Here is a 9,788-nt window from a genome sequence, read left to right on the forward strand (position 1 = left end):
AAAAAAAAAATCCTGAAGCCTGTCAAAGTCTGTTTGCTTTGCCGTCGTAGCCTTGCCCATTAATATTTTTTGCTTTGGTATCTTGAAGGGGTGTATGAATACTCCAGCTGTTGTTTTCTTGAGACAAAAGGGGCTTCTTGCTGAAGGGAAGCAAGTGCCTGAGCTGGGTCCTGAAGTACCAATTTGCTTGCACATCACATACCACAGCCATCAGAACTGAGATGAGAAAAACTTCATAAACAGGAGACAGAGAGTGGGCTTGTAGGAAAGCTTCCACGACCTGTGGCTCCCACTGGATGATTATTTTCCCCTCGCATCAGGATTTTCAGCAGCCTCCATCCCCACGTTTAATTCAAGTTGCATGTAGCCCTAGGGCCTCTCGCCATCCCCCTGCTGGCTGCCACAGGGCTGGTAAGGTCGGTGCCCTGCCAACCCAGTGTTCAATAAGCCATAAGCAGCCTGAAATTTATTTACCATTCATTTTGCATCGGTGTTCAGAAGTGATTTTCTTCGGGTGTGTGAGCTGCCCGTGGTCTCGGAGCCACCTTTCGTCATGGGCAGGCTGTTGGTCTGTGTGTTTCTCTCCTCCCCATCTTTCTCGGTGCCTTTTTTTTAGCAATCCTTCGCCCATAATTTGTAGAGCATCCCATTGCACTTAAAATTAGTTTCAGATGAGTGCAATTTTTCTCACATTTGCAGATTGCTTACAGCATGCGAGCTATTTTCTTCCCTTACCCTAATGGTTCTAATCAACAAAACCGTCCATGGAGCAGTGGTGTCACGTATGCAGGTTTGTGAGCTCATAACTCTAGCATCAAACAGTTTCTTGCATTCGGATCAAAAGTTTCTTGCATTGATCAAAAGGAATGCTGGCCTGGCGTTGCTTAAAGCTCCGTCCTGTAACAAATGCAGGTTTTTTGTGCACAGGGGCTGGGGATGCATCACTCACATGTGCAGGAGGACAGGGCTGGGGCTGGCTTATTGTATTTCCCAACAAGTTTATTCATCAGGCAAGCTTTGGAGCTCCTTTTGAGCAGCTGTGCCACTCAGGAGACTCGCACCTTCTACCGCTGCATCAACTGTTGATGCTCCCAGAGCAAATGCATTAAGCTCTGTGCTGCTGTCAGGCCTCGCTGTCCAGGAAAAAGAGAAATAGCTGGGATTACATCCAAAACCCTCTCGGGGCAGGGCAGGATGCTAATAGCAAGCTGGGCTGCAGCTTGCTGCCGCCCGGCCCTGGGTGTGCTTACTGAGATGGATCAGCCAAGAGGATTTCCTCTGGCTGCCATTTCATATCTCATTTTAATTAGCCGGAGTGCAGGGAGCAGCCAGCTGCCGCGGGAGGACTCTTCCCAACACAAGAGGAGGAGGAGGATGAAGAAGTGAAGGGAGCATTTGCCAGCCTGCAGGTGTGTGGTGTTGGAGCAGCAGCTGCAGGCCGTACAGGGATGCGGGACGGGACTTTGGGTACCGACGGAGTTATTTTCAGTCGCACAGAGCCCCGACCTGCCCTCAAAAGCAGTGCCCAGGAATAGCAGCATTTTTTGAGAGGCTCAGCTCCAGGCAGGAGGCAGATGGCTCTGCTATCGGGCCAGTGCTGCTCTCCTGTGAGCAACGCTTTCCCGTCGGTGCAGCCCCCATCCTCATGGGAGGCTGTGCTGCTTCTCCCCCGTGACAACCAGAAATTATTTCAGGCCAGCTTTTGCTCAAGAATATTGCTATGTTTTTAAATTGCTTTATTTCTTTTAGTTAGTTATTTGTTGACCCAATGGGGTTCTCCAGCTGTTGGCTTCTGCCACGCTGCCTGTGGGTGGCACTGGCTCCCCCTGATGTTTTTGCTCTTGGGGTGCCTCACAGGGCCCAGACAGGACAAAGACATTTAGGAAATGGTTTGTTGTAAGCATCAGCCCCTGCCCCTGTGGGCTGTCCATGCGTGTGGCTGGCAGAACCCTACAAAGATCCCAACTGAGACCTTCAGGAGAGAAGCGGGGCCTGCCTGGGCGCAAGGCGTCCCATAGGCACAACAATATTTAATTAACGTTACACAAAAGGGTGCCTTCAGCATCTCTGCCTCATCGCCGTGTCTCATCTGCCGAGCTGTATAAATAGCAGGCTTATTGCTACAATATTTTTGCTTCTGGTGCCCGCGGAGCATCGGGCTGGGTGGGTACGGGAGCGCTTCGTGCCTTCCTGGTGGCCTCGGGGTGGGAGCGCTCTTGGATCCGCTTTCCGTGTGATGACTGACAGTCCATCTGTGCTGTGGGTGGCACAAGAAGCAGCACCATCTGCGTGTGTACGAAGCACATCATAGTCTTTGTGTGAGATAAGTCGCCTCCTCCTCGACACAGCCCCTCGTGGGGCCTGCAGCGTGGAGCCGAAGGTGACCCAGCCTGCCAGGACCGGGCCTGGCTGCTGTCTCCTGTTTTCTCCCAAGAACATGGCAGGAATCGTCACCTTTAAGCATAGCTTTGTCCCGCTGTGTGTAAATGTGGTGCTTTTAAAGCCTAAGCGAGCCCAGCAATACCATTTCCCTCCTCAGCCCCACAGAGAGGAGCAGAGGGAGGCAGGACGTAGTGCTGCTGCCTGGGGTGAGCGACCGCAGAGCTGGGCACGGAGATGTGCTCTTTGTACAAGCCCTCATCCTAACCCTGCCTTGCCTCGTTTTGTGGATTTATATCCGCTTCTACCTTGCTTTTTGATTCCTATTCCCTCCTTTCAAGTCTCCAGCGTTGCCTTTGGAAGAGGGGAAATTTGAGCTGGCCATTGGGCAGGGGCAAGAGCTGTCCTGGAAAATACCATCACGTCTCCAGCCACGGCCAGGCGAGCATCCAGGAGCTAATGTTTTAATGCAAGGAGGAGGCAGGACTACCATCTGCATCTGTATTTCACAAGCATCTTTTGTCCTCTGGTCCCTTCAGACAGCGAAAGACGCTTTTCCCTGCTCATGAATGCTTCAGAGTCAGACAGGGCAAGGGGTGTGTGAGAAGTCTTTTTCTTTCCTTCCTTCACGTTTCTCCCCCAGGATTATGATGGTGTTTCAGAGCAGCACTATGAATGGTAGATTACCTGAGGGGAAAAAAACAGGATTCATTTGGGAGGTGTTTTCTGGGCAGGAGGGTCTCAGGTGTGTGGTGTTCGGGCTCTCCCCACCTCCCAGCGGCTACGTTTTGGCAAGGAGGTGGCCACAGGAGATCCTCTGCTCAGCGGTGCCCCGTCGAGATGCTGTCTCCTTGGAGAAAGGGGACAGTGGGGTGTCTGCCACAGCCCCGAGGGGATGCTCACTACGGCTGCACATCCCGCCTGCTCCTCTGGGAAATGCTTTCTCTGGCAATTTCTCCTCCGTCCCTCTCCCCCTCGCAATAAAAGCTCTGTGAGGGAGACGACCGTCATTTTAATGGGAGAATTGAAATTCAAGTGCTAGCTTTCCACTGGAAACTAGTTTTGAAGCAAAGTTTTCAGGAATCCCTTAGGGGTTGGAGGGTGCTTTCTGATTAAATAGCATTTCATTTAGGCTGCTTTCCTTTTCCCAGCTAGAGGGAGGGCTGTGAAATCAGTCGGGCTGACACCAGAGCCCCACCTGCATTGCAGAGGTTTCATGGGACCCTCAGGGGAGCCTTTTCTCCCCAAAAGCTCCTTGCAAAGCTTGGGTGTGCCCGTGCAGGCAGAAGGAAATCCTGGCCAAAAAACAGCTGCCTTCATCCTCTGTGGTGTGTGTGGCCTCTATATGAGCCATCACCTCCTGGAGGAAGGACCAAATTTAAGCACGTTCAAGAAGTCAGGATTTTGGATGGGGCATCCTGGCAGCTCCACGAGCCAGTCCGTTGATGGGCACAGGCACCACGAGGTTTTACCCAAGGCAAACACTGTGGGTCCCACCCCACAGCAAGGGTCGTGGTTTCACGATGGGACCTGGTAGACCAGGTAGGGCTTGGTGAGTGACCTTGGAGGTGTTTTCCAGCTGAGATGAGGGGATCCTGCGGCTTGAAAATGAGGGATTTAGAGCACTTTCAGGAAGCACTGTGTGGTTTTTGCTGTTCACGCAGGCAGTGCATTGCACCTGCAATATCAGCAGCCCTGGGAGGCTTTGTCCTGTGCGGGCACACCTGATATCCCTGGCAAATCCTGCTCAGCTCCTAAAATGCAAGAGCAGAGCATATTCACGGTTGGCTTGATTCTTCCTCATCATTAACTCGGACGAGGGCTGCTTAGGTAAGCACTGCGCACGCTGAGCCACAAAATCCTGGGCAAGGGTTTTTTTGGCTCTGCTTTCTTGGCTGCCTTTTAGAGCAGTCACATTTTGGGATGGGGGAGAGAAAAAAAGAAAATCACACGCACGCAGTGGTAATGCCCCTCTGGGCTGGGTGAGCGACTTTGGAAACACTCTCTGCTCAGTGGAGAGAACCCCACAATGCCAGTCCCACCTCATCTTGCTAATCTTATGCAAATATTACTGACGTGGTGAGAGCAACAGTTACAGGAGCAGGCCGACGATGCCAAAATGCTAACAGGTGTAGTCGGAGCATCCAACTGCAGCACCAGGCAGCTTTTTTTTTGTTTGTTTCTTTTTCCCCGTTCTGCCTGGATGGTTTTTTCACACCCTTTGCATTCATGTAAATAACCACGCGGGGTGCAGAGGGATAAACAAAAATCAGGCCTTTGAATACAATTGCTTACCGGGAAGAAGACCAAAGCAGAGAGCCTTGCAACGCCTGCCCCACATGCAGGAACAGGCGGATTTGCTGGGGCTGAGACCTAGCAGGGCTCCTGAGACTCGTGACACTCCCTGAGCACCGCTTCATTTACAAAGGTTCACAGCAGAGGGGGGCAAAGCTGAAGCTGGCTGTGAAAGGGATCCATTTATTGCTCAGCTCTGAAGCTTCCTGATGGGGATAATTAATTTTCCAATTCAGCTCCACCTGCGATGTCAGGATTTCTTCAGAAGGCAGCACTGCAGCTGGGCTCTTTGCCTTTTCCCATTACCCAGCCACATCCACGGGTGTGGGAGCCTGTGGCCAGGCTCTGTGGGGTAGGCTGGAAGCTGGTGCATCAAATTAGGGTTAAAGTTTGGTCTTGGCAGCACAAAGCTGTCTGTGACATCCTATGGGTGTGCTGACCTTGGTCCCCACTGCTGGTGGGAGCAGGTTCCTCCTGGAGGCAGGCAGTTCAGGCATCACGAGGCACAGCTCGCACACCAAAATAAGCTCACGTGGCTTGCCCAGTAACTCTGACAGACAGCTGACTGTGTAGTAAAACCATGTAGTGGTTATCCTCCTGGATAATTCACAAGCAGAAATAAATTGTTTGCTGGAAACAGCTCCCCTTGTTCTTTTTACTGCATGTATCTCGTGTGTGTTGCCACGTTAAAAACAACACGAAAACTGAACTCCCTGCTTGTCCTCAGCACAGGCATCTCCGCAAAGTCTGAAGGAGAGGAGCTGTGAAGAGCCAGAGTGCTTTCAAAAGAGGAACTCTGTACAGAGGGAAGGAATTCAGCATTAATCAGACATCCAGCAGATAGTTCTTCTCTCTGGCTGGTTACGTTTTAAAATTTATTTGTTCTGGGAAAGGCAGGAATTTCTCCCTAAAGCTGGAGCCAAACTGGAGGGGGAACGCTCAGCTGAGAAATATTTTCCTACCTTTTAAACCCCACAATACGTAGCAAGGCTGTTTCCACACTCCTGGTGCTGGGTTGTAGCTGTAACTCGTGTCTCAAGTGACCCACGATTATTTTATTTCCCAGCAGGGTTTAATTTTTAAATTCTCTGCCTTTGCAGGTGGTGAATTAAGGGAGAAATGAATGTGCTCGTAAGCTGGGCATGGGGTGAAGGATCCCATCAAGGATTTTTGGACAAGGCCAACCTTGCCTGTAGCTCCCCAGTCTCCAGTAAGGTTGCATTGGGGTGACCTCATCCTGCTGGTTTTTGGGAGCCCGCAGGCTCCCAAGGTCCACAGGTGCTGGGGCTCTGCCCTAGATGTCCTCTCCTGGCTGAGGACACCACTTCTCCATGGGGACAGTCCCATGGACATCTGCTGGTGTGGGGTGTGGCCAAGCTCCCCCAGCATGTAGGATTTTGGGGGGAGAGCTGGGGTAAGGAAGGTCGATGAGGGGTCTAATGGAAATGCATATATATTTATATATATACATTTTTTATTTTTTTTCACAGACTTTTACTTTCTTTGATCTGCCTGCTGAAGCTGTGGCAGAGACCATCTCCATCATGGGTTTTAGCCAAACCAGGCGGCTGGCAGCAGCTCATCCAAAACCTGCCACATCGCAAGGCCAGAGCTGAGTCCCCAAAACTGGCTTAGAAATTAGGGCACCATATAAGCCCAGCAGCCACAGCACCACAGAGAGGTGGGCGAGGAGTTTTTGTGTGACATTAAGGACACCTCAGCCACTGGTGCAGGTGCTGGTTGGCTTCTGCAGCCCACCAGGAGATGCTGGCATGATGCACCTTCATTCTCTTGTGCCCTTTCAACATTTTAAACTCTAGTGCCACCAGATTCAAAATATTAATGGATCATTGCAGGAGCTAAAACCTTCTCAGTCTTTTTTCTTCAAGCACTGATCCTGTCTAATGCATCATTCCCTTCCTTGCCTCCAGCAGACAGTGCTGGGCTGTGTCTGACTGTACCTAAGGGCATGTCTATGTGGGCCAAAGCCTGGCCATGCAGCTAGCAGCCACATTCAGAGAGGCCTTGCTACCTTCTTTTTTGGAAACTAAGTCTGCATGAGAGAGCTGTGCCTCCCTGCAGGCAGCCTGTGATCAGCCGCCTTGCCTGTCCTCCGAGGGCATTGCCTTTTTCATAAAGCGATGTGATTTAGTGGTGGCGTTCTCACAGAGGGAAGAAGCTAGCAAATCATCGATTCTCCGCTTGCAAAGAGGTAGACTTCCAGTCTCCCAGTAACACTGGCAATGTCTTTTCCAAATATAATGACTAAGAAAAAAAAAAAAAAGGAAGAAAGAATGAGAACAGTTAGAGCAGTTCAGCATATTTTAAAGCATCCTCCGCAGCCCATCTTAGTGTCAGGAACATGCTGCTTGTCTTAGGAGTCGCATGGGGGCTGATATGGGCCAGGTCTGCACCTACCTCCTCAGGTTGCCTTTTGGTCTCCGAAGGATGGAGCTGGGCCCCTGATGACCAAGACACCCCACAAATGTACCTTTTGCAGGGTAACTCCTGCAGACCTGGTTAGCAGCAGACAGCTGTCTCCCCGAGATGATTAAAATCTGATTTACAAGGCACAGCGGACAGCTGGCTCAAAGGTCAGTCCTCTTCCCCCCATTTCTCTGCCTCCCAACACCCAAATATTCCCTATATTCCTGCCCCACAGCCAGGTGCCCTTGCAGCCTGTGGTCCCAGCCAGGTAATTTTGACCATAGGAACCCCAGGCTTTGGCTGCAGGGACCGCAGCAGAGGCCTGGAGTCAGGTTTCCCACCTTGTGCTAAAAATACCATGTTTTGACGGGGCAGGTTTAGTCTCTGAGCATGCCCCATGATCACGAAGGACAAGCTCAGCTTCTTTACCCTCACGTTTTCCTCTCCTGCATCTGTTCCCATCACCTGCCTGCTCTCGGCACTGCGCTCCTCCACTGCTTCCATCTCTTCCCTCCAAAGGAAGACGAAGCAGCAGGACTTGCTGATGCCCCCATCCTGCTTTTAGGGAGGCAGAAAACAGAACAAACATTGCCTCATCACCACTACCAAAAAGCTTCTTCGAGCGCAAAGTGTACGGCAGTGCCAACATCTCCGGGGGGCTCTGGTGAGGTGTGCATGGGGCTGGTGGCCACAGCGGTCCACGCAGGTTGATTTGACCTCACATTTCTCCCCCCAGCCTAATTTTCCAGCCCAGTGGAGGCTGATGAGGGAGGCTGCATCTCACGCTGGCATCAAAAAGGTGTTGTGGAGGCCCGTGCATGGGCAGGGGCTGGCCATCCCCATGGGATCATGCACAGCAAGCCCCCAGCTCTGGGCAGCAGCCCATCATCTGCATTGGGTTGTTGTGAAACCGCCGGTTTTATGGAGGCAATTATTGGAGCCCAGCTGGAGGTAATGACTAATGCTGCTGCTTAAGACCGAGAAATAACAGCTGTACTCTCTCTCAGCTGCTGTGAGCCCGGGTCTCTGAAGTCTTAAAAGCTGTTTGTTCGGGAACATCCACATTTTATTAGATTTTGACACAGATCGTGCCAGAGCCAGAGAATCACAGCGAAACGTTCCTTCGGGCTGCCTCTGAAGCAGCCTCACGCGCTGTGGCAGCATCTCCCTTTGTTCCCTTACCACCAAACCCCTCCGTTTAGTCGCACCCCAGCCCCTAACAGCATTACCACAGGGGCCACCAGCCTGGTGTGACAGCCAGCTTCTGAGCAGCTCCTTTACCACGTTGTGCTGGGCTTCGGTGGAAGCAGAGAGGGAAAAGAGACAGCTGATGTCCACATCCTTGGCTTTCATCTTCCTCTGTCTCCAGAAGAGGTCAAAGCAATAAAAAAATTCATTTGTTTATGTATATAATCAGCCCTGGGACTTGTGCGATGCAGCCAGGATGGTCAATTAAAGCCCAACACCTGCGTAAATACTCGCAGCGAAGCCTGTGCCACTGTATCCACAGTGGATACAGCCAAAAAAAAAGAACCAAATGGAGCAAAATCTGCCCCAAAAGCAGGACTGGGAGACGTATTCCCTTGCCTGCTGGAGCAGGGAGCAGATACAAGGCTGGGGAAGCGCTGTGGGGGAGATGCCACCAACAAACCGTGGCACCATGGAGCAAAATTGTTCTTCAAAGGGGGACCAGGGAGATAAGCTCACGGGTTTAGAGAAAGGTTTGACTTCCTTTCCCTGCCTCACTGCCCGTGTGCTGGAGGGAGCCTGCCTTGAAGGGCTCCTGGTGGCCTCCATCACTTCCACCTTGCAGAAGGGCAGCTGGCATTTTTGGGGAGGAAGGGGAACGCTCAGCAGCTCCAGCTAACATGGTGTGATCGTGAAGGTCTTCTCCAACCTAGATGATCCCAATTCTATATTCGGAGCCCTGTTGAGCCAATGCCACCTGCTGGAGAAAAAAAAACGTGGAGGCTGGGATTTGTGGGACCATGTAAATTGGACTTTCATAGGCATCCGTACACCCAAAGCCCCTCTTTGGAGCTTGAAGAGCTGAGCACATGCCTGTGGGGTCTGGCTGGGAGCCACCACGGGGAAGGGGTTGGCTCACGGTTTCCTTTCCCCCGTTGGCCCCATCTGACAGCTAATTATCATTCCAGAGGTAATTGCTGGGGAAGCAATTGGAGGCAGAGCCTTTTCCTGCCGGAGCAGAGCACCCACTTTGGGAAAAGCTCCTCTCCGGGCAGGGCATCTTGTGCTGGGCGTTTAGACGTGGAAATGAATTTTGACTGCTGCAACCGTGAGCTCAGCGGGGGCAGGCTGGGTTGCGAGTCGGCATGGTGTTTTATGGGAATATTTCACCTGAGCACCAGCTCGGGAAGGAGCCGAGCACTGCCTCGTTGTTTCAGCCTCGTTTTATCTCCGTGAGCTGTAAATCTGCCGCGCGCCGCTGCAGCCCTGGGGTTGCGCTTGCAGGCACACGTTGCTCATCTAATAAGCTCCGGCGATGCTGCTACTTACCCCATAAATTCCACGATCTTCCCTCCACCGACCATTAATCTGCTTCATTTCCCGACAATTTTACACTCTTTTGATGAACTGTTTGTCTAACCATTTGAAGGAAACAATGTCAAAAGCAGCACCTTAGGCGTTCTCCCCACTAATGAAGAAAATCCATCACGGGGGGGAGT

This window comes from Aythya marila, assembly GCF_965140915.1.
Source record: "Aythya marila genome assembly, chromosome: 2".
Taxonomy (NCBI): Eukaryota; Metazoa; Chordata; class Aves; order Anseriformes; family Anatidae; genus Aythya; species Aythya marila.